At 51.0% G+C, this 25458-nt stretch overlaps 1 protein-coding gene across 2 annotated transcripts in view; it reads right to left on the bottom strand.

The window, feature by feature from the left end:
- CSMD2 (CUB and Sushi multiple domains 2) overlaps positions 1–25458 on the bottom strand; it is a 606087-nt gene that overhangs the window by 436415 nt on the left and 144214 nt on the right. The window lies entirely within an intron of this gene.

Genomic DNA, 25458 nt, shown 5'->3' with positions numbered 1-25458 from the left:
ACCCTTCTCGACTACTATTCAAGGCCAACCTTGAACCCACCCGCATGTCTCCATGCAAGTTTTGTACCCTTATAGTGGCAAATCCTTGACAGCCCAGTCGACATAAAATGATCCTTTGGCCCAGGACGTGTTTCCTTGATGATGCTGAGCTCAGCTCAAACTCGCCCACGCTGGGAGACTGGCACGCGAGGCCGAACCCCGGCCGGTGAGGGAGCCTTGGGGACTGTGCGACCTCGGTTCTGTGGCGTTCCTGGAACGTGCTGGAAAAAATCTTGATTTTACTGTGAAAAACCATTTCCCAAAGTAGAGCTAACTACCCAGGGTGGCCGTGGAAGCGGAAAGTGAGTGAGGGAGTCTAAGGAAGTAACGGTGTTTAGCTAGAAAATGGAAGCTGTGGGTGAATTAAGGAGTGGAAGTTGAATTTGATGGTGGCTATATTCGCAAGTGTTTGAAAACAAGAAAAGGATGATTTATGAAATGGTTTCCGTAAGTGCTTCAGCCAGGGCAAAAATCGCCCGCTGAGCCAGAACGAATACTTTGGTGACAGCTCAGAAGGTGGTGGAGGGGTGTTGTGAGAATTTTGCCCAGCGAACTCACGGCTCTCCGTGGAAATGCGCCGGAGTGCGGCTGGAAGCCCCTCAAACGTTTCCGTGAAGCCTCAGGTGGCTGCCCCGACTGACCTTGAAGCGCAAGGAAAGGTCTGAACATTCTGTGACGTGTTTCCGGTGCCGAAGGAGAAGTTAATAGGGGCGTGGCGTTACTAGTCATCTAGTCATAGGGATCCCATTCTGGTATAGATGCTTTACTTAAAACCCCCTAGGGATGTTAGTTGAATAACAATAAAAACCCCTAGGGATGTTAGTTGAATAACAATAAAGGCAATGGAGAGGGGAGTTTATTATCGTGGAGAATTGATTTTAATATTTTATAAATGGCATTGGTCTTTTATTTGCAGAATCACTAGGGGTCTGAAGAGGTCACCAAAATATATATATATTTTTTCCAAGTACTCATTTTAACTGACTTTTTAATAGAAGAAATATACTTTATTGGAGAATTTGGGAGTGACAGGCTGTCAGAATATACCCTACTTAAATTTTTTTTTCTTTCTTTTTTTTTTTTTTTAATTTATTCATTTTAGAGAGGAGAGGGAGAGACAGAGAGAGACAGAGAGAAGAGACAGAGAGAGAAGGGGGGAGGAGCTGGAAGCATCAACTCCCATATGTGCCTCGACCAGGCAAGCCCAGGGTTTCGAACCGGCGACCTCAGTATTTCCAGGTCGACGCTTTATCCACTGCGCCACCACAGGTCAGGCCCCTACTTAAATTTCAAGGATCTATATACTCACACAGGTCAGCACACTCACCCTACTGTGAACATACACAGGTGGATTCTTGCTGAATCATACCTGCACCGACAGGTACACTTGAGCTCAAGGGTGAACACCTCCCTTCCTTATACCACACAGATATGTCTGCTGACTTCTTTCTCTTTCTACTGTGCTCCCAACTCCTCCTCTCTATATCCCCCAGGTCAAATTCTGGCCAAAGGTCCATACAAGTCCCTTAGAAGGGTATTCTAGTGGTACCAGAAATATGCTATACACATCTGGGCACATTGAACTCTTTGTGACACCCCCCCCCCCAGGCATTAACCAGGGAGTCAGGCCTTCCACATTGAAAAGAAATGTTCCCATAAAGCCTGCCCAATGAGATCGGAGCCTATTGGTTTGGAGTAACCCAATGCAAATGCCTCACTACGGACAAAGGGTCTCTGGGAAGATCCCAGGTCACACTCTGCTTCATTCCTGTTCCACTATCTGACCTCTGAGCTGTAGAGAAAGACCTTTGGTGAGCAGAATTAACCTCGAGGTAGAAGAAGGAAGGCTGATTTGAAGGGCTGCATCCTCTAGGAGAGCAGTAAATCAGGACACCAAGTCTTCCTCTGGTGGTGTCCCAGGAGGACCACCGGGCGAGTCAGAAACCACAGGTGAAGGAGCACCCTGTTGCAGCATTCTTAGATTTTAAAGGGTGGGAACTGCCCACATTTGTTATTTTCTCAACCTTTGGCCTGATGTCACAAGCAAGGCAAATTCGATGGGACGCGTTCTCAGTGCACCTATTGCTCATCCAGCATCTGGATCAGGGGTCCCCAAACTACAGCCCGTGGGCTGCATGCACCCCATGAGGCCATTTATCCGCCCCCCCCCGCACTTCCGGAAGGGGCGCCTCTTTCATTGGTGGTCAGTGAGAGGAGCATAGTTCCCATTGAAATACTGGTCAGTTTGTTGATTTAAATTTACCTGTTCTTTATTTTAAATATTGTATTTGTTCCCATTTTGTTTTTTTACTTTAAAATAAGATATGTGCAGTGTGCATAGAGATTTGTTCATAGTTTGTTTGTTTGTTTATAGTCCGGCCCTCCAACGGTCCGAGGGACAGTGAACTGGCCCCCTGTGTAAAAAGTTTGGGGACCCCTGATCTAGATACTCTCCAGCTATTGAGACAACAGCCTTTGCTAAACTTCCCCGTAGGCCAATGTGGAAAATAAGAGCAGGTCGGTGAGAGAGAGGTTCAGTGACCCCGTGTCCTCTCTTCATTCTGTGGCCAACGCAGCAGAGCAGGGGGAGAACTAGAAGGGCCACCGGAAAATGTAGACCCAAGGTCCCGCCATGCAGCTCGTCAGCAAGGTTCCCTGACTGCTCAGAACGTCCGCTTGCTCATTTCTCACCTGCGCACACTAACCCCTGGCTAGCCTGCTGTCATCAAGAGCCGGTGGGCCCATGGCTGTGCACGGACGTGGGTGGGAGTCCGTAAGTTCCAGTGCACGTGGTAGGTCTTCTTATCTAGCCACTTCCTCCTGCTCCAATGTAAGTGTAAATTCCTTTCATGTCTGTCCCCAGGGCAGGTCTTTGTCTCCCTCCTACAGAGAAGAGGACATTTCTGGCCTCTTTCCCCTTAAGAAGGGAGGAGCAGGCCTGACCTGTGGTGGCGCAGTGGGATGGGGCGTCAACCTGGAACACTGAGGTCGCCGGTTCGAAACCCTGGGCTTGCCTGGTCAAGGCACATATGGGAGTTGATGCTTCCAGCTCCTCCCCCCTTCTCTCTCTCTCCCCTCTCTCTAAAAATCAATAAATAATAAATAAATAAATAAATAAAATTTAAAAAAAAAGAAGGGAGGAGCAGCACCACTGATGAGTGAGAGCCTAGTATCTCTCAGGCCACACTCTGCCAGGGGCAGGCTCACTGCCTTACCCAGCCGGGGGTGCTTGCCTCTCGTGTTGTGCTAGAGGGGGAGCACACCACCATCTCCTCTGGTTCACCTTCCCCACGTGTGGCCAGGTGGATAAATCTCGTCAGCCTTGGCCTGGCTGGCTGTCTTTTCTCCTTGGGAAGACAGACGGCATCCCCTTATCCTCCAAAAATAGACTTATCAAATCCCACACTTTGGGGGTCTTGTCCAGAAATGAATAAAGCTGGTCCTCTGATTCCTAGTTGGCAGGTTATCCTGCATCCCTCCTTTGATTGACAGGGAATCTCTTTTTGCAGCCTTTTCCCCTCCATTCCTTCCCCCCACCTGCCCTGGGGCAGCCACAGGAGTTGCTGCTAAACCATGAATGGCCCTCAGACCTTTAAAATGCTTTTACCTCCTAAGCAACATGTGGTCCTACACAGACTGGCTGTCCTAGGGAGTGTCAGTGACATAAATATAAATACTATAAATATGTGTCCCCCTGGCTGGAAGAAGTATGCCGCTGTGATTGATTCAGTCGCTTGTACTGCCTCTCTCTAACTCACCCAAATCCTCGGCGGAGGGCGGTTCTCACCAACCTCAAGGGCTGCCGGGGCCCCAGAGAACCAGGCAGGTGAGAAGGTTCGAGTTGGGCCCTATCCCTCCCCTTTACCCCAAATAAACACCTGCCTACCCTGCTGAGGGCACTTGAACAATCCACTCGGCCTTCTCAACGCTTCCAGAAAAGGCAAAGGGAGCGATCGGCCTTCTCTCCCCCAGGCTTCACAGGAGACCATTGCACCCGGATGCGTCTCACGGAGCTGCGTGGAAGCTGGTGGCTCTGTGGCCCACCCACACACAGAGCAGAGAGGACACTGGGACATGTCAGGTCTCACCAAAGCTAAAGGGATGGGGAGCAGGGATAAGGCCCACGGCAGGCGCACGGCTGCCACCAGGGTCCTGCAGACCTTGCCTCTGCGAGCAGCATCAGGGCTGGCTTGCTAGCTCAGCTTGGAGGAGGACCGTTGTGAGTGTCCATGTCCAGGTGGCCACCTATACCAGCTCACCCATGTATACAGGGCCCTGGCGACTCTGGAGGTGACCAGTGATGTGGCCCTGCTGGGATTTTTAGGGAGGACAGTTACTTATATTCAACCACTGCATGTTAATCTCAAATCCTGCTCTCTGGAAAGGTGTCCTCTGCCATGCTAGAAGCCTTGAAGAAGATCCTCTTAACTGCCAGCAACTTCCAAATAGTCCCCATCACAGATGCCACAAGGGTCGCTGTGATGATTATGATAAGGATTCTGATAATTGTGCTCATTGACAGTGTTTATGTTGTGCCAGGCACTGTGCTAAGCTCTTTACAGGAATTATCCCAATTAATCCTTCCAACAGCCTGATTATTATGATCCAATTTTACTGATGAGGAAACTGAGGCTTATTGGTTCAGGAGGGAGCCTGCATGGCTTATAGGAAAAAGAGCACACATTTTGGAGTTAAACAGACCTGGACTAGAACTGGCCTGGCAAGTCGCTTTCCCGCTCTGAGTCTTGGAGAGATCAGGGGAGAGTGAGTAGGCACATGTGGGTCCACTGCACCCCTCACCCCCAGCCACGTCCCTGCACGTGTGGGCAGGGAAGAGTCTCAGGGGAAGCCACCTGCCCCGGGAAAGCCCTGGCTGGCAGGCAAGGATGCTCTGTCAGGTGGACATCTGCTCTTCCCTGCCAGGCAGGGCAGGGGGCGGGACTGAGCCAGCAGGGTGTCTAGAGAACTGCCCGCTCCCCAGCGCCAGGCCTGAGCTCTGTCTCGGGTGCCATTAGATGTCACCTGGGGATTCTACAAAACTGGCCTCACCGGAGCAGAGACCAGGGAGAGATCTGGAACTCTGGTCGATCAGTGACTGCAGATACAGGGAGGGAGGGAAGGGGGAGTCCTGGGGTGCGATTTCTGCAGCCTTTGCCCAGGGAACCAGCGCGAGAGCTGAAACCATTTCACCCTTCACCGCCCTCAGGAGCGCACACACTCGCTCGCCGCTCGGCCCTCCGCTCGTCCTTCCGTCGGAGAAACTGGCAGAGCGGAGCAAGGCAGAGCAGAGCAGCGGCCGGCCCAGCTCCGAGTCTGATGGACCTGACTTTGAGTGTTTGCCTCCTCATGCATTCCCAGTGTGATCTTGGGCAGCGAATGGAACCTCACGGAACCTTAAGTCTTTCCAATTGTAAAAGGAAAACACCACCACCTAACTTGCAGGGTTACCATGGGGATCCAATGATCCAGAGTCACACAGCACTTACCACAGTGCCCAGCACCAGTAAACGCTCAATGAATAATTTCAAAATCTCTGTCTCTAGCTCCTTCTGGTAGAAACATGTAAACCTCAAAGGCGAGCCATCTTGAGTACCTTCTTTTAAATTTCTGGTAGCCGAATTAAAAGAGTAAAAAGAAACAGGTAGATTAAATCTAGTAATATGTTTTATTTAACCTAAGGCATCCAAAATACTATCGTTTAAAACATGTCATCATTGTAAAATATATATATTAATGAGACACTTTACATTCTCCCTTTCGTACCGCGCCTCTGAAGCTGGGCATGTACTTTACAGTTCATGCACAGGTTGGTTCGGACCTGCCACCTGTCCACCTGTCAGTGTGAGCGTCCTCCAGGGATGGGCCTTGCTCCCACCTCCCCACGCTCTTTCTCTTACAATGTCACTGGCTCCCACAGTTTCGATTATCACCTCTAAGTGGACAGTGATGGGAGTGCCTCTCAGGGCCTTCTCTAGGGAGCTAGGGAACAAATGTGCACAGAATATGCCGAAAGGGGCATGCGGCCAGCAAGAGTGAGGGTCACACAGGCCTATGAAAGTGCCCTGATGGTGACATCCCAGCAGAAGCTCCCTGCAGTAGTTATTAGCACAGGTTATCAGTGATCACAATGACAGAGGATCACAATGATAAGATGATCACAATGATAAGGTTATCACAAATTAGCAGCCTAAAGCAACACATATTTATGGTCTCACAACTGAAAACAGCACCATCGTTAGCTTGTGGGGCTGGAACCTGGGTGTGGGCTAGCTGGCTTTTCCATTCTCAGGCTCTCACAGGCTGCAGCAAGGCTTGTCGGGGCTGCGTTCTCATCTGGAGGCTAGACTGAGGAGGGAGGCTTTCTGTTTCCTTTCAGCTGTGTTACTGAAGGCCCCTGGCTTTCTGCTGGATGTCAGCTGGATGCTGTCCTCAGGACCTGGAGGAAGCCCTTGGGTCCTAGAGGTTAGCTCCAGTTCCTTGTCACATTGGCTTCTCTGATATGGCCACTTAGGTCATGAAGCCTACTGGGAAAGCCTGTCTCCAGTTGGCTAAGATACAGTGTTATCTATAAGATGTTATCGTGAGAGGGACATTCATCACCTTTGCCATGTTCAGTGGGTTAGAAGTAAGTCACAGGCCCCATCCCCAAGGGGATGAAAGATTACACAGAGGCATGAACACCAGAAGGTGGGGGAGTTTGGGGGGTCACCTCCTGGGGTTTATGAAAAACTATAAAGAGGAATAACAAGAAGTCAGGGGGCTTTAGAGACCCCTCCTTTCATTTGAGTTCGAAGGGGACTCCTGGATGGCAGATGGGGGGGGGGCAGCGAGAGCTGACAGGACACGAGAAGAAGGGGGTGTGGTTTAGCTCTCACGGTACTCCCAGGCTAGGCCAGGTCCTCATTACATCTTCTACAATACACTGCTGCTTTCTGGCCCAGTGCCTTTAGAGCTCACAGTAACACATTCATGTGATGATTATTTGATTAATAGCTTTACATTCTACCACAGTCTGGTAGACTTCACAGTGCCACCCACCCCTGTCCAAAGATGTCCACAGGCTAATTTCCAGAACCTGCGAATATGTTACCTGATGTGGTAAAAGGGACTTTTCAGATGTGACTAAACTAAGGTTTTGAGATGGGAAGTTATCTCGATTATCCGGGAGGGCTGAGTGAAATCACAAAGGTCCTTATAAGAAGGGGTGGGGGCAAGAGGGCCAGTCAGCACAGGAAATATGACCATGGAAGCAAGAGGTTGGAGTGACTCAGAGACGAAGCCACATATCAAGCTATGTGGGCGCCGTCCAGAAGGACGGATTCTCCCGATGCCTCCAGAAAGAACCAGCCCTGCGGACACGTTGACTTTAAGCTCAGCGAGACTGATTTTGGACTTCTGACCTCCCGAACGGTATGCTAATAAATTGGTGCTGTCTTAAACCAATAGATTTGTAGGAATTTGTCACAACAGCAATAAGAAGCCAATGCTCAGGTAAAGGGACCTACCTGGAGCAGGAGGTCAAGCCCTTAGAGCTAGCAGACTAGAAGAATCTACACTCATGCTTTTCCCTCAAAGACTGAGGAAAGGCGAAGGTTCAGAGAGGGTAAGCCATCATTCTGAGATTGCAGAGCTGTAAATCCATCTTGGCTTCTGGCCCCAAGCTCCAGCTCCCAGCCATGCATCCTGACCCAGCCCGTGTCTGCCTCTCACGCTCTTCTCCAAGAGACGCCAGGCCCTACCCAGCCAGAATCCTGTTCTGCTGACCCATACCCTGGCCACACTGTTGGCCTTAGGATGCTCTGGGCCTACTGCTGTCACCCTGGCATGACCCCAGTCTTTATAGCCAAGGGCACCAGCCCGTCTGTGCAGCAGGAAGAACGCTCAGTGCCAGGCAACAAGGGGACCCAGAGGAGGAAGCAGTGCAGCCAGCCAGGACGTTTTCTCTCACTGGGAAGCTGAGGGCGCTTCCTGGCAAAGGAGGTGGGAGCTGCAGAGGCCCGGAGGGCAGCACAGAGCCAGGAAATGTTCCTCATTATTCCTTCATTCATCCATTCATTCATCCATTCATTCATTCATTCACTCACTCACTCACTCCACGAACTTACCGGGGCTCTGCAGGCCTCAGCACAGAGTCAGGAAATGTTCCTCATTATTCCCTCATTCATTCATTCATTCATTCATTCATTCATTCATTCATTCATTCATTCACTCCACGAACTTCCCAGGGCTCTGCAGGCCTCAGCACAGAGTCAGGAAATGTTCCTCATTATTCCCTCATTCATTCATTCATTCATTCATTCATTCATTCATTCATTCATTCACTCCACGAACTTCCCGGGGCTCTGCAGGCCTGAGGGGGTCCTGGCTTAAATGAGATAAGGTTCCTGCCCTCAGGGACTCCCAGGTCAGTTGAGGAGGTAGCCCGTGTGTGCAGTACAGTGGGTAAGTGAAGACTGAACACCGTACCCCTACCCTCTCAGCCACAGCCCTTTCTTGCCTGCCCCTTGTGGGCAGGACACTGCGCTCTGGGTTCTAGAGCAATGGCCATGCACATGCCCTTTCGGAGTCAGGATCTGGCTGGGGAGATAGGACTTTCCCATGGTATCAGAGCAGGGGGCAGATGTACCCAGCGCAAGGGCCAAGGGTAGTGACCAGGACAGACCTCAAGGAAAAGGCTGGGTCTTTTTATAGGAAAAACTGAGACAAGCTGAGAGGAGCAAGAAGAGCCCAAACATGGCTCAGAATAACGAACGGGTGCTGTGGCGTGAGCACAGAACTGCCCCATGCCTATGCCCGTGGCCGCCACGGCCCCTTACCCTCCTGTGTCCCCATCCCTGCGAGGAGCTACTTGAGGCTGACAGCTCTGAGCCATGGCTGGGCTGCTGCAAACACCTATCATTCATTTGCTTACTTTAAGGGCAGCTTGTAAGTCTTTCTTTGTGTGTGTTTTCATCAAGAAGTAATCTTTATAACCACAAAAAAAATGTCCAATAACAGTTCTCTCCCTTGGCAAACATCCCCCATATATCAATGGCTCAAGTACACAGTGTGGAGGCTCGCAGGGACAGGTGTTAGAAAAGCTTTACTGCAGCCTGCGGGAGCTGTCTGGGGGGGTCACACGAGCTCCCACAAATCTCACGTGGCCCCCGCATCTGATAACCCTGCGTGCAGAGGAGAGTCATCCTGCTGTTTGCTCGTCCCCCCTTTCTACTGGAAACGCTCCTCCAGGCTAGGCACTGAGCCAGGCACCAGGGACGCAGACACATGCAACTTAGGCGGCTGGTCTCTAAAGACCTCGTTGTCCCGCCTGCTGTTCTCAGTGCTTTGTCTGTTGTAACTTATTTCCTCCTTGCAAAAGTGCTGGGAGGTCCTCTGACATAGCACCATTTTACAGATGAGGAAACTGAGAGCCCCAGGAAGTTGAAAAAACTTGCTCAAAGTCACAGAATTGGTCAGTGACAGAGCTGCTTTGCTTGCACAGTTTCTCCACTGGACTCGGAGCATCCCAAGGTCAGGGCTGAGCATTGATCATTTCGGCACAGGGTTTAGCACAAAGCAGCCTTCAGGAAAATACTGGTAAATGTATGAGCACAAACTCCAGAGCCACAAGGGCGCAATGGCCCATCTCAGAACCTAACTCCTCCTTAGCGCAGTGAAGCCACCGAGGCGCAGAGTGCAGAAGGAGCTTCTCTAAGGAATGACTGGAGCCTCCTGACCCTTTTCACACTAGCACACTAGGATGTAGGCATGCTTTCTATCTCTGAGTGTCCCCGATAAAGCCAAAGGAGGAGGCACTCCAGACGGAGCAGGCACCATGAGCCAGACACAGAGCCAGGTGTCCCCTGTGCCCACCCCTCCTCACCTCTACGGGAGGACATGCTGGACCAGCCCAGCTCGTGGGACTCTGAAGCCAGGCACGCTCCACTGCATGGAGCTCCATTCAGCTTGCGCTTGGTGAGCAAACTCCGCCCCTCCCTCAGGAGCCTGGCAGCGGGGTAGGTGTAGGAAGGAGAGTGGGTAGGGGTCTCTGTGTCTCCCTGGGGTCCATCCCCATCACCAGTGGGCCTGGCTTCCTAAGGCATCCAGCTCATGCCCCAGACCTGTTCTGTGAGGTTCGGCGGACCCAGGGGGACACTCCCATGAACTGGATCCACCCACAGCCCCGCCGAGGGCTTCTGAGTGTGTCGGGGTCACGCACAGCAACACCACTGTCCACCCTTCTCTGTTCTCCTTACCAAGCTTTATTCTCCTGTCATACAGGACCACCAGACATGGGGGGCCGATGTTAGGTCAGGTGTTTACTTTCTATGTCCTGGATTAGAGGACAAACAGACTTCATTTTGTTCACCACTATCTCCCCAATGCTTACCTAGACAGTGTCAGGAACTGAGGAATTGTTCAACAGATTTTACAAAACCTAAGTCACTGGATCCCTTTGGGAATCTGAAGAAATTCAAGAGCTCTCTGGACCTCCCCCTGGCAGGCATACAGGCACACATACACATGCACACACACGCACACTCCCACACAAAATGCTGCATAAATATCTAAGGTCCACGAGGTAGGGAATTCCACGCCCAGTCTTGTCATCCCGTTTCCTTTCTAATAAAATTCCTGGTGGCCAAAGTCAGGTTTTCCCTAGGCAGAAATGATGCCACTCGCAAGGAGCCACCTGTGGGTCTCTTCCCCAGTGGGTCAAGGACATTTGAAACCATCTGGATCCCCTCCCCACGCTCCACCGTGACCCCTGTGGAGGCCCTCTCTGGAGCCTGGCCATGGCCCTGCCCAGGGACGCCAGCGCGAGTCTGAGCTCTGCTCCCCTCCCGACAGGGAGGGACCCATTGGCAGGGCCGCTGCCTCCCCCTCCCCCCACCACTGCCTCTAAGCATGGCTAATGAGCGTGCTTGACCTCACTCGCTCACCCCAGCCGCTCCGCAAATGTCACTCAGCATCCCTCCTGACACCCAAAGGCAGAGGCCACAGTATTTTAAATTAAAAGTTATATCCTCACACATTTTGTTTCTCTACTCTTTCAAAAGCAACTCGCTGATAATTCTGGGCCCTTTGATGCCGAGCCAAGGGACCAAGGTCGCTTTCTAACCTCAGCAGAATGGACTGATTTGACGTTCAGAAGAAGCTCAGGATGTGGGCAGCTCAGGGTTTCCACTGACCGTGGCGAGGCCCAGAACAAAAGCCTAGCTATTCTGGCCAAAGCTGTGACAGGAGCGTGGAGACACATATAGGGCCAGAGGCAGGAGGTGACTCAAGACATGTCAACAGGGATCCAAATGGAAGGGCTGATGAAAGGGGGTCTCAGGACCCACCAGGAATCCCCAGGTGCAGAGTGCAGCCACAGCCCATGGCACATCTCTGGGGTCTGATTTTATTTTTTGGCTCCAAGATTGCCTTTGCAGCTCCGGATGCTCATCCTGCCTCCTGGGGCACTGTCTGAAACAGAGAAGGTGACCAAGTAGGCTCCAGGCCCAGGACAGGGCTGCAATCAGGCCCTGACCCAAGTCAGAGAGGAATGGAGGCATCACCATGGGGTCTGATGTAAGTGGTCTGGGAAGGTCTCTTTGCTCCAAAGTCTTGCTCCCACTGCCCCATCATAATGCCCGACACTGTAGACTTGACTAATGAGGCCTCTGGCTCTGCCATAATGTGACATTCGGCAGCTTTGAACTGCTCTGATCCTCATTTATAAGTTGGGGACATCTCGATCTACCTCCTTAGGTTGATTTAAGCATAAAGCGGATGGATCCATGTAAGCCCTTAGCATGGTTCTTGGCATATAGAAGATGTTCAGGTGACACTTGGTCTTTCAAACCCCTCCTTTACCATCTCTTAAGTGTCACGGTGCTCAGAGCTTTTCCAGAGAAAAAGTGGCAGACGATGGAATGGGGGGAGGGGCAGGGGAAACAGAGGCTGGAAATCAGTTCATAGCCCAAGCCATTGTTCCAGGGAAAAGGCAGAGAGGGAGGAAGGCAGGCAGGAGAAGGAGAGTTAGGGGGAGTCCCAAAGAAAGAAGGCGGGGAAGGAAGGAAACCGGGTATGGGCTCCGGGCCAGCCCCTGTCCAAGGTGCTGAATGGAAAGAGTCAAGAATGACAGAAGAGGGAAGGGCCTGTCTGGGGGCAGGCAGGATTCCCAAGGTAGGCAGGGCAGGCGTTGAGGGGGTCACTGAGCCTAAGATGACTAAGGCTTACTCAGAGCTCATTCTAAGTCATTTAAATGTATTAGTTTGTCTATTTCTCAGCAACTCTTATTTTTCCTATTTGTGGATGAGGAACTGGATGAACAGAAAGGGTAACCGACTTTCCCAACGCCACCAGCTACTGAAGGAGGAGATGGATTGGAACTCAGGAAGTCTAAGTCCAGAGCCTGTGCGCTTGACCATGTCAAGTTCAGCATCTCACTATGTCTTCAAGGTACTAAGTTTAAATTTGGCCTTCAAGAAACACTCCGGTTTGATGGGACAAGATTTAACATCTGGCATATGACTAGTTCTTTCATTCATGCCCAATGTATTTAGCATAACCCAGAGAACTGAGGGGAAAGTGCTTTGCGTAGAGGGAACAGCAAATGCAAAGGACAAGAGAGGGCAGCACGTCCAAGGAACTGAAGCACAGAGAGTTCAGTAACTTGCCCAAAGGCACACAGCCACAGAGCAGAGGAGTGAGGATCACAGCGGTTATTCCCCTCCCCCACCTCCCCATCTTCACTGTCTACACCAGGGGCATCAACCTTTCTATACCTACCGCCCACTTTTGTATCTCTGTTAGTAGTAAAATTTTCTAACCGCCCACCAGTTCCACAGTAATGGTGATTTATAAAGTAGGGAAGTAACTTTACTTTATAAAATTTATAAAGCAGAGTTACAGCAAGTTAAAGCATATAAGAATAATTACTTACCAAGTCCTTTATGTCGGATTTTCGCTAAGTTTGGCAGAATAAATCTTTATAAAACAACTTACTATAGTTTAATCTATCTTTTTATTTATAATTTGGTTGCTCCGCTACTGCCCACCTAGTGAAAACTAGTGGATGGTAGGGACCAGGTTGATTACCACTGGTATACACAATTGTCACAAGTACACACCCTTTTCTAGAAGCTCCTAGACCTCATCCCCACATTCCCATTGCTCTAACGCACCATCTGCGATGCTCCCATCCTTCCTGCCGGTTTGCTCTGAAACTTCTCAGTTGGGCTCAGGACCCCCCTGGCCCCCTCACACCTCATCTTCTGCAGGTGAGGAGCCCAGGTTGGCTGTGCCCGGCAGGCCTCACCCTGGGGGGCAGCAGCTGGTGTGGAGCACTGGCAGGCCTATTTTGTTTTCCCCCTAGAGGATTTCCTATGGTTTCTTTGAATTATGGGACAGTGATAAATGAGGCATTTCGGCTACCATCCAAAGCAGCTGTCAAGCCAGGCCAAGGGCCCACTGAGAAGTAGCTCTGTTCTGTGTCGCCATGGTAGGGGCCAATGTCCACAGGAACCAGGCTCATTTCCAGCCTGGCTTGCAGAGAGACCAAAACGCCGATACACCTGAGAGGGGAACCCCACTGAGAACGAGAGCCCTTCCCAGGCCTGTGCAGCACTTTTATCTGGCGGAGCCCACAGGGACTTTGAATGTGCATGGACTTTCGGGAGCCTGTGTGTCTGGGGGTGGCTGTGTCTGAGCATCTCAGACTAGGGTGCAGGGGTTAAAAGCAAGGCTCCAGGGCCCACCTGCCTCGGTCTAAAATCCAGCCCCATCACATACTAGCTATGTGACCTTGGGCAAGTTCCTTAACCTCTTTGAGCGTCTTCAGTTTAAAGCATCCAGCTCGTGCTGTAAGGGTTGGCTGTTGTTTTTATTTGAGGTCTCTTGGTGGTTTTATGTGCCTGTGTGAGTCGGAGTTCTGTGATTGCATATAAATCTGTGAGACTCTTGTCGACAATTCGGTGGGTGGAACAGGTGACCTGGAGCCAGGGAGAGCCTTCAGTCTGAACCCTTTTCCCAGCCAAGGCAGTGGGCATCGGTGCCCAGGCCCCTTGATGCTGGCGAGGGTCTGAACACATTTGGGAGGGCCTGGATGATTCTGGAATAAAAATATAAGAAGCTCCCTGAGACTTTAGTCGCAGAGTCAGACTGTCACATCTGATACAGTCCTCAGCCATCACCCAGGGGCCCTCAGTTAAAGGTGGGGAAACTGAGGCCTGGTGTCTGCTTCCTTCCTTGCTGTGTATGAAGCAGGGTGCAGGCGTGGGGGGCTGCCAGGCCGAGTTTGTAGTTTCCCAACAGATGTGCTCACAGGCCCAGGTCCCACCGTGAAGCAGGGTCTGAGCCACGGTGGAATCGAGGTCTTCCGACGGGAGAAACATGAGATGGTCCAGCGCACTGACTAGAACAGGATAACTTCCCCAAGGGCTGGGTATTGATCAGTATTTTCTTGGATCCCACCTTCCGGAGGCTCCCCGGCCCTTCTCGGCCACTGCTTCAGTTCCTCTGCCCATTCTCGTGCCATCTCACACTTATCAGCACCTACTCTGTGCCAGGCTCGGGGCTAAGTGCTCAGCGTGCAGTGCATCGCGCTCGTGTTCTCTACACGCTTACGCTCTCGTAGGGGAGAGGGGCGTTAATCAGAACAGTGCAAATGAAGGAACACTAACCATGTTGCTCACTGAAGAAGAACTGAAGGGAGATAAGAGACACAGACTCTGAGGTAGCCCTTCTGATAGAGTGATATTGGAGCTAGGCTCTGATGGGGTGGGGCTTGCAGGAGGAGAGACCGGCAGGTACAGAGGCCAGGGGGCAGGAGGGAGCACAGTGCAGCTGAGAAACCGAGAGAAGGAGGCACACCTGGGGGGTGGGGAGTGGAGAGGTTACCCAGGTGACCTGGTGCAGACAGTGGACCAGATTTGTCTGTGGGCTCATGAAAGATACCATCCGGGCTCTCAGCCTACTGTGTTAGGGGAGAGGAGGCTGTGCAGGGGCCGGGGCCCTGCAGCGGCAGGTGGGGTCTGGGGCAGGTGTGGGAGAGAGCAGGGCGCACCCACACCCATCGTGCCTGTCCACACGTTCCGTTCCCCAGCTGTGTGCAGCCTCCTCTCCAGTTGTTTGCCGTTCCTACCCCCAGCTGTTTGCAGTTCAACACTCCAGCTATTTGCAGTCACTACCCACTTATTTGCAGCCTTATCTTCAGGAGTGTGCAATCACCACCCCAGCTGTTCGCAGTCAGTACAGATATGTGCAGTCGCCACCCCAGCTGTTCACGGCCACCTTCCCAGCTGTCTGCAGCGACCACCCTCAGCCAGCTCTCTATAATCTTTCTCCAGCTGTTTGCTGTCACCGCCCCCACTATGTGCAATTTCCATCCCCCTCTGGGCATCAGGTAAGGCTTGCTCAAGATTAGTTCTAACAACAACAAGGACTACTATTAGCTAATAACCTAGGGACTGCTTTATGCTAGGAACTGTGCCACATGCTTCTACAGGCACCCTGACTCAATCTTACAGTGACCCTTCATGCCATATTTCTGGTGTGCCTACTCTACATCACGCACTGGGCACTGGGCGTATGATGATGACCAGAATCAGACGGGTCGCCGCTTTCCCGGAGTTTTCAGTCTCATGAAGGAGACAGGTGTTAATAAGGCAACAACACCAGTAAGTGTGAAACCATAAAGCGAGACCATCCCATGAAGAAAGCAAAGGTATTTGGGCTGGACAGGTGACCAGAGGAGGTCCCCTGAGGTAACGAACCTTGAGCTGAGAGCTGAAGAATGGGCACAGTTAGATCTGGCTGGGGCGGGGCGGGCAGGGTGAGGGAAGAGAAGAACCTTCAGGCAGATGGGATGACGTGCGCGGATGCTCAGGGGTCAGGGCTGATAAATGGCCAGGTGGGAGGAGCAAGGACAGTGTGGGTGGCCTGTGAGGCCCGTGGAAGCCATGCTAGGGTGACCTGGTCGGACTGGCTGTGAATCTGTTGGTTTCTGTGAATAAAGGAGAGCAGGGGACAGGAGGAAAAGCAGCGATGGCAATATTGCAGTCAGCCAGGTGAGAGATGAGAGATGAGGGGACCACGGACTAGGAGGTGGCAGGGGACCGGAGAGAAGTGGGCTAGAGTGAGAGGGTTTAGGGGGCAGGCAGACAGGACTGGGTGATGGGGAGGGCAGAGGCCAAGACGACCTGCAAGTCTCTGATCTGAGCTACTGGATGACCATTTGTTCCGTCTGTGACCCGGGGGCACGGGAAGAGGGCCAGGGCCAGAGGACAGGGGAGCAGGAGGACAGGGATGAGGAGATGGACGGCATTGAGAAGAGGCCTTTGCAACAGGGCTGCCCAGTGGCAAGGTGCCTATGCCTCAGGACTCCCTGGTAGACTGTGCATTCAAATCCTAGCCCTCTTCCTTCTAGGTGTTTCTCCCGAGCAAGTCACTTAACCACTCTGTGCCTCAGCTTCCTCATCAGTAATGTATAGGGGGAGGGGAGAGAGCATCCTAAAGCCATTGGCCTGGGGACTTTAAATTAGTTGACTATAGTTTATACCTCAAACTCCAGCTTGGTGCCTAACACATGGTAGGAACTCACTGAACTCTTGTTGAGGGTCTAATGAATATCTGTTGAGTGATGGAATGATGAGGTAGCTCCTGGGATGTGTTGTAGGAGACATCCCAGTGGGTGGAGAAAACGGTATCCCTCCCTGGCCAAGGGAACAGCAGGTGCACAGGCAGAGGCCCAGAGGACATGGCACACTCAAGGCCTTAGATATAATGTAGTTCTGGTGGCACATAAGGGTCATGGAGAGACAGAGGCAAATGGGCTCAGAGGTAGGAGGGTTGCAAGGCCCTGAAAGTCCTGCTGAAGTGTCTGGACCAAACCCTGAGAGTCCCAGAGAGCCACTCAGATCAAGAAATGGCAGGACCTAGGGGCTCTAAAATGGATGAATTGAAGTAGGAAAGATGGGACGTGGGGTAGGGGCTCATTAGAAGGCTCCTGCAGCAATAATCCTGAGAGGGACAGTCTTTATTTTTTATTTTATTTTATTTTTAGCTTTTTAAGTGAGAGGAGGGGAGATAGAGAGACAACTCCTACATACACCCTAACTGAGATCTACCTGACAACCCCGTCTGGGGCCAATGCTTGAATCAACTGAGCTATTTTTAGTGCCTGAGGCCAACACTTAGACCAACCAAGACATCCTCAGCACCCGGGGCCAGTGCTCAAACCAAATCAAGTCACTACCTGTGGGAGGGGAAGAGGGAGAGAAGGGGGAGGGGGGGGAGAGAGAAGCAGATGTCGCTTCTCTTATGTGCCCTGACCAGGAATTGAACCCAGGATATCCATATGCCGGGTCAACACTCTATCCACTGATCAAACCAGCCAGGGCCCAGTCTTTACTTTTTAATTCAACAAGTCTATTGAGCATTTAGCAGGTGCCAAGAAGTTCTCAGGGCCTCATCCTCAGGATAGGGTACGGATAGGACACGGAGGATGCAGCTTCTCAGATCACCTCCCTCAGGACAGCGTCTCTCTTCTGGGGAGCTCACAGCTCTTCTCTGTGAGCAGGTCTGGACAGAACAGGAAGGGCATCAGCTCCTTGGTAAGTGATTATGCAGAAAGCGGTTTGGAAAAGTCTGCAGATCTGGTCTGGGACCATGGCTGCCTCCTTCCGGGGACAGTCCTGGTTCCCAGGTGTTCCCGCGTGGTTCTTCCCTCCCTAGAGCTGAAGGATGTCTCCACGCTCAAGGAAAAAAGGAGAACTTGTGCATCCAGGGGTTTTCCCCTAGACTGAGCATGTAGAAGCTGTCACCCATCCCGCTGGCCCCCACCCCGGGTCAGGGGCCTCAAGGGAGAGTGTTCCTGGATGAAGAGAGAGGAGCGCCACAGGAAAGCCTGTCAGCCATTTGCTTGATTTTGTGGCAGGGTGCACACATGACCATCTCTGGGCAGACGAGGGCCACCCCAGGGTCAGGGTGCTCTGAAACACGCAGGTGACCTGGGCCTGCACCTGGGCCTGGTCAGAATCTCACGGAGGAGGCCGGCAAGCCCGCATTCTACAGGCTCCCCCAGAGACTCTGTTCTATACGAAGGCAGCACTTCCCAACAGCAGAGGGATCATCATGGATCTTATTAAAACGAAGGTTCTGGTTTGCTTGTTCCGGGCTGGGGCCCAAGATTCTGCATTTTAAACAATCTCTCAGGTGATGTCCCTGCTCCTGGTCCACGGACCACACTCGGACCAGCAGGGCACTCAAGGTCGAAGCTTCTGATTTCCAAATTTATTTTAAGGGAACAAACCTCTCTCAAAAGAACCTCAACGTATAAGACAGAGGACATGAATATTTAAGTATCGTACCCATGCAAGTACGTGATGCTTGCTTACTACAAAACCTGTCACTGAAAACCAGGCGGCCGTGATGAAGACAGAAGTCGGGTGGTAGACATTTCCGTGGCTATTCTACATGAACCTCAGCATCCATCATATTCAGAACGCATCTGTGCTGCATCCCCAGGGCCCCAGAGGAGGCCGCGCCTGCAGGTGATGGAGGAGACGCTGCCCGACAGCCCCCCTCCCAGCGCGCAGATGCACGGCTCCTCGGACTCACCTCCCCTTCCTTCTCCACCCACCCAGCCCCACCCTGCCCTGTAGCTGCTGCTAAATATAGCGGGTGGCCAGGCTTTCTAGGGGAGGCCCGGTGAGAGGGAAGCTGGGAGGACCGATTGCTAGCACACACTGGAGGCCATAATGCCAGGCCCACTAATTAGTGGTTTGGCAGCGGGGAGGACAGGAGGGACTAAGATGGGCCAAGCCCTGTAGCTTCCAGGCCTCCTCTCCCCGACGGCCGGACGGCAGGACGTAGCAGCGACTGCAGGCCTTGGCAGAGACTTGGGAGTGGCCATCTGTTGGGAAGGCACGAGGCTGGTGGGAGGGGCGTGTGGGAAAGATGGGGCCAGAAGGACCCCATCTTGTAGAATGCGGACTCGCCGGCCTCCTCCGTGAGATTCTGACCAGGCCCAGGTGCAGGCCTAGGTCACCTGCGTGTTTCAGAGCACCCTGACCCTGGGGTGGCCCTCGTCTGCCCAGAGATGGTCATGCGTGCACCCTGCCACAAAATCAAGCAAATGGCCGGCAGGCTTTCCTGTGGCGCTCCTCTTCAGGGGAACCAGAAGGACCCCAGTGGGAACTTCGGTGGCGCCACTTGCTCACTGTGTCGTACTACGTAAGTAGTTGACCTCACTGGGCTTCAGACCAAAAACAAAAACAAAAACAAAAAAAAAGAAGGCAAACCCTGTACAGTAAGGGGGTAAGAGGGATAATGTTTGTGAGTCCCTGCTCCCCAGTAGATCTGTTGCCCTTGTTTCTCCCCAACCGAAGTCAAGGGTCTCAAGGCACTGCCCAGCTTAGTCCTGCTGGTAGCAACCTGTGCTCCCCCCACCCCCAGCATCCAGTCTGCAAAGCCTCTCTGATCCCCACAACCTGGAAGGAACACAAGGGTCTCCGTCCACTGGCAGGCTGACAGGCCACAACAACCAACGCTCTAATGGAAGGACCGGGCGGAAGCCAGCGCTCTCTCACCTGAGCTCTGGGCACCCTGGGCTGGAGATGCCCCCTCAGTGAGTCTGACTGTCCCACTGGTGGGGACTTCCCGGAGGGAAGAGGTGGCACCAGCCAGGATTTATGGGCTGACAGTTGCCAGTTCCTTCCCTCTTTGCATACACGTGCCCGTAAATCCTCCATCCTAGAGCTGTCCACACAGCTAATGGCAGGGGCTGGACGGCGCACACCCTCGCAGCGACACTCTCCTACCTCCGCTCTTCCAACCCACGTCCTTCCTTGTCTCCCAAACACTGCCAAGGCTTGCCCGCTGTAGGACGTCTTCTCTCCCAGGGGAGACAGGGCAAGGGAAGGGAAGCTTCCAAATAACTCCCCTCACACTGCAAGGAGCTCTCCCCCAACCCTTAAAGGGAAATACCAATGTCATACTCATTTTAGAGTGGAGAGAAGGGTTCAGGGAAGCAGGGCATCCTGTGATTGCGCAGGTAAGCAGTCTTCCGGCCCAGGTCTGCTGGCTCTCAGTGACCTGCCCACGGCAGGCCGCCCTCCTGCTTCCCCGCCGAGCCATGACTCAGCTGCTCCTCAACCCTGGCTCCCATCAGAAGTCCTGGCCTCTATCTGTGCTTTATTTGCTAATAGCCTCAAGTCCTTCCAAGTCTGCACTGCTGGCTTCCACCCCGGGCCACACACTCTCTCAGCCAGATCTCTGACTAGCTCTCTTCTCCAAATGGGGCACGTGGAGTTTAACTCAGGGCCTGAGCGTGTTCAATAGACATTTGTCACTTCTCTCCCTCTGCCCCAAGGAGTCTGAGGTAGGGTACACATGGTATCTGCCTCAGACACAGCACGGTAGGTATGTCATGCCACAAAATGCCAAATATTATCTGTCTAGTGCAGTGTGCACACAAGTCCCAAGTAAGTGGACTAGACCATCAGAGCTAAGAATGCCCAGAGAAAGAGGGCTCCAGGAAACCAAGGTGATCAGGGAAGGCTTCCTGGAAGAGGTGGCAGGCTGTGGATCCTGAAGAACAGGGGGCAACTGGAAGAGAAAGTGCATGCAAGCTAGTCTGCTGGGTATTCCGGCCAAGGCTGGGAGTGGGAAGAAGCTGGCAATGGCTGAGGACGGCACAGAAGTGATTAAGGTTCTACCATGTGTCAGAAGCCCAATGCCTGGAGGGGCTGAGTTAGTCAAGAAGACTATGAATACTCAGGCTTTTTGCTACAATGGGAGACAAACCTTGCAGGGTAGACTCTAGGGACAAGCAGACCTGGGTTCAAATTCTGGTTCTTCCAGTCACTGAACCCATGACCTTGAACATGAACCTGTCAGGCCCTGGATTCCCCATCTGCAAAATGAGTTACGATAATTCCCATTTTATAGGTGTGCTGTGAGAATTGAAGGGGATTGTAATTAACTAACATTTATTGATCACAAAATACAATATTATTTTAAGTGCAATACATGTTCTAAATTTAATCTTTATAATGCCCCCCACAAAATAAACTTAGGATTATCAATATTTTGTAGACAAAGAAACAGAAGTATAGAGCGATGAAGTGAGCGGCTATAATAAGTGGCAAGGCTAAGATTTGAACCCAGAGAGCTGAGAGTCAGAACCCAACGCCATAAGCATGTGCTGGGTGCAAAGCCTGGCACAGAGTAAGAATTTGTTCAGATGCCTTCCAGGAGCATCTCATCCAACTCTGGCATCGCCCATGATGTCTCTGAAGATAACTCTCTGGGCTTGACCTCCAGCCAAACCTCCTCCATGATGTTCAGACCTTCAAGTGCAATTAAGTTCTAGACATTTCTAGCTGGTGCACCTCACTGCTAACATGCCTCCGAATGAGCTCATCATCACTTCACCCAGCACCCACCCATTCCAAACCTGCTCTTCCTCCTGTGTCTCCTAAGGCAATCAATGCCACCACCAGTCCCCTTTTTTAAATCAGAAATGTGGAGTCACTTGAGGGTCTTCCTGCCCCCCACCTCCATTTCCACTGCTTTATTTAATTCATACCTGCGGCATGTCCTTTCTGACCTATTGCAACGTCTCTTAGGCATAACCTTGTCCTCCAGGTCCGTTCCCACCTCTAGCCTTCTTCCCCAAAAATCCAGACTCTGCACACCAGCAGGAACAGTCACTGCCTCACCCCTTTCACAGGGCTCCTCGCCTGCCAAGGACAGACCTAATGTTCTAAGTGCATTTTAAAAGTCTTCTTGAACTGGCTCCTGCTTGAAGCCGTAACTCAGGCCATTTCCCAACCCTCTCCCATTTATTGGTTCATCCCTGTCTCTCCAGAGACAAGTACAGTGCCAAGCACACTTAGTGTCCTTAATTTACAGCCTTTGAAGAAGTGAATGAAGGAGTCAAGTCCGCTGAGGTCATTCCCAGTGGCCCTGCAGCAAACTCGCTGCTATGAAATACAGCTCCGCGCGGCTGGAGCAGTCAGGGCACGAAGAAGCCTCGCCCGCCACGTGGTAACACAGAGGACTCGGCAGAGGGACCCTCTGGCAACAGTGGGACCTAAGGGGGTTTCTGAGAGGCTGCGCTGTCTGGAATGAGGCTTCTCCCTTAAATGCCCATCAGCAGAAGAGCTGAGTCCCGGCTCCCAGCACCCTTCAGGTCTCTGCCCTCCCAGTCTCAACCAGCGTGTCTTGCCTCTCTCTCTTCCCTAACCTGATTTAATTTTTCTTTCTAGTACCGGGTCTCCTATTACTGTTTTTGGTTAAGTTGCTGATCGTCTGTCTCCTGATGCTAGACGATGACCTCCGTGAGAGCCAGGAATTGTTCTACTTCACTCCCTGCTGCTGCTCAGCACTTAGAACAACACGATACAGAAGCTCAACAAGTATTTGTTGATGGAGGGGGGGAGGGGAGGCAAAAAAAAATAAAAGGGCAGGTAGGGAAACAATCATACTGTGTCTTGATCAAAATATGATCTAATAGTCTTTTCAACCATCGGTGCTGGAACAGCTGCACGTCCATATGGCAAAAAAAAAATGAACCTTGCCTCTGCCTGCCTCTTTCTTTAATAAAAATATATATAATATCTTACAACTCATTCATAAGAAGACAAGCAACTCAACAATACAATTAAAAAATAAGCAGAAGGCTTGAACAGACAATATCCAAATGGCCAGTGAACACATGAAAAGATGTGTATCAGCATTGGCCATCAGGTGAAGGCAAACACAACCACGACGAGAGACTGCTCCGTACCTATGAGCATGATGAAAATTCAGAAACCTGAGGAGACCAGCTTTAGCAAGGGTATGTCCATCACACCTGGCTGATGGGCATGTCAAATGGTGCAACTGCTTTGGAAGACAGTTGAGCAATTTTTTGTAAAGTTAAACATACTTTTACCATGCTACCTAGCAATGTCATTCCTAGGTATTTACCCAAGAAAAATGAAAACCACATGCCCACACAAAGGCTTATACATAATTTTTTATTCATAGCACCTTTTTTTTTTAAGTGAAAAGAGGGGAGAAAGTGAGACAGACTCCCACATGTGCCCCAACCAGGATCTACCTAGCAATCCATGTCTGGGGGCTGATGCTCAAATAAATCTAGCTATTTTTAGTGCCTGAGGCTGACACTTGGACCAATCGAGCCACTGGCTGCAAGAGGGGCAGAGGGAAAGAGAAGGGGGAGAGGGAGGGAGAGAGAAGCAAGCGAAGTGCTGCTTCTCTTGTGTGCCCAAGCCGGGGATTGAACCTAGGATTGAACCCAGGATGTCCATACGCTAGTCCGATGCTCTATCCATTGAGCCAACCAGCTAGAGCGCAGCGTTCTTTATAATAGCCCCAAATTTGAAATAAACTGTATTTCCATCAACAGATAAATGCATAAATGAGTTAGGGTATATTAATATAACTGAACATTACTCAGCAGTAAAAATGAATGCAATGATACATGTAACTATGTGAACTTCACAGTCATCACACTGAGAGAAGCAGATACAGAAGAGTATACGCTGTATGGTTGTACTGTATAATTCTCTTACATGAAACTCTCCAAAAGACAAATCTAATGTGAAGTGACAGAGAACAGGTCAGTCACCTGGATGACTAAAAGGGGACACAGAGAAGGTTTGGGAGTCATAGAAATGTTTATGTCTTGACTACAGTGGTTGTTAGGCAGATCATAAACTTGTCAAAACTCATCCAACTGCACACTTAAGACTGGTGCATTTTATTATGTTAATTATATTTGAATAAAGGTGACTTAAAAACATTTAGAATAGGTATTAAAAAAAAGTGATAGGATGTGTAGCAATGAAAGATATTTAATAATCAGAGGCCCCGAGATGCATACATGGGCTGTGAACTCACTCCTGGAGATGGAGTTAAAGCCAATTAAACAGTTATTTAATTTGAATTAATGTGGATTCACTCCATTTAAAGTGATGAGAGTCTTGCAGGAAATATACATTACTCTCTCTCCATCAGTCCCCTCAGCCCCGGTCTCTCCACATGGGAAGTCCCTGTATAATGGGTCTGGCTCCTCACGCCCTCCCCTGCTCCTGGGCCTTCCCCAGCATGGTGCGGAGCCGTGAAGGGGGAGGGCTGGCCTCCCCTACGATAAGGGGACACAAGGAAAATAATGAGACCTGCTCCCACAAACATCTCCATCCAAGGCCTAGCTCTGTCCAGTCACTTGATCTCTTTGTACTTTTAATTTTCTAAATCTGAAAACTGAAGACATGTAAAGGTGCCCTCCTTCGGTTCAGGCTAGGGGGCAGGGAAGGGACCCTGAGCTTACCCAGTTGCCCCTATCTTCCCAGCACCTCCGGGTTAGGACTGCCAGATCACACACCCGGATGTGATCTCAGTTAAATTTGATTTTAGATAAGCAGCGAAAGAGTTTTTAGTGCAAATAAATATTGCACGGTGCATAGTTATGCTAGAACACCACACAGGATATACGTATAGGAAGTATTTGTTGTTAATCTGAAATTCAGACTTAACTGGTGCCTTATTCTTCCCACTTGTGAAATCTGTCATAACCCTATTTCTTCTAGGCGGCCTTGATACACAGACCTAGAATGTTTGGGGCTCCAGAGAACACAGTGTGAAACTCTCTCATTTACAGCAGCAGGGCCTACATGAAAAGGGGCTGGGGGCTGGTCAGTCTTTGAAATGCTTCCATGGGACCAAAGAAGAGAGCCAGAGAAGGCAGAGCAGAGTTGAGCAGGGCCACCACTGTGGGTCCCGGCGCGCTCTGCGGCTTGGCACCGCTGTGGCTCACTCCTGCGGGTGTGCTCAGTTTTAGGAATACCCCCTGAATAGGAGCCAGAGGACACAGGCTTGCCGTTCTTCAGAGGATTACAGGAAAGTCTCTCTCTCTGACTCAGTTTTCTTCATCTGTAGAATGGGCCTTAAAACAAAGTTAAAATACAAGTTCTAGAAACTTAAGAGGAAAAAATGTCACAACATAGATAATGAACAAAATATAGTGATGCCCAGAATATATTAAGAGCTCCAATGGGGGGGGGGGGGAAATGGGCAGGAGATATAAACAGGTAATTTACTGGGACAACAACAACAAAAAAATACAAATGGAGAATAAGCATCTGAAAAGAGGCACCTTATTAATAATCAGGAAAATGCAAATCCAAACAGTAGCAAGATAGCATTATTTGACCGTCAGATCGGCAGAAATGAAAAAGACTGATAAACTGTAGTGTTGAGAGTGGGTAAGGAAATCAACTTAGGTTGTCAGCGGAAATGTGAATTAGCATGGCTTTTGGAGAGGACAATTAACAATATAAAAATTACAGCCTGCAAGCTCTTTGATGTGACAATTCTACTTCTAGCTTTCCATCTGACAGACACTCTCCCAGATGCGCACAATTGTGCATGTACAATGCACTC

This window comes from Saccopteryx bilineata, chromosome 3, assembly GCF_036850765.1.
Source record: "Saccopteryx bilineata isolate mSacBil1 chromosome 3, mSacBil1_pri_phased_curated, whole genome shotgun sequence".
NCBI lineage: Eukaryota > Metazoa > Chordata > Mammalia > Chiroptera > Emballonuridae > Saccopteryx > Saccopteryx bilineata.
Note: the sequence above shows the minus strand (reverse complement) of the source record. Positions and strands in the feature narration are given on the sequence as shown.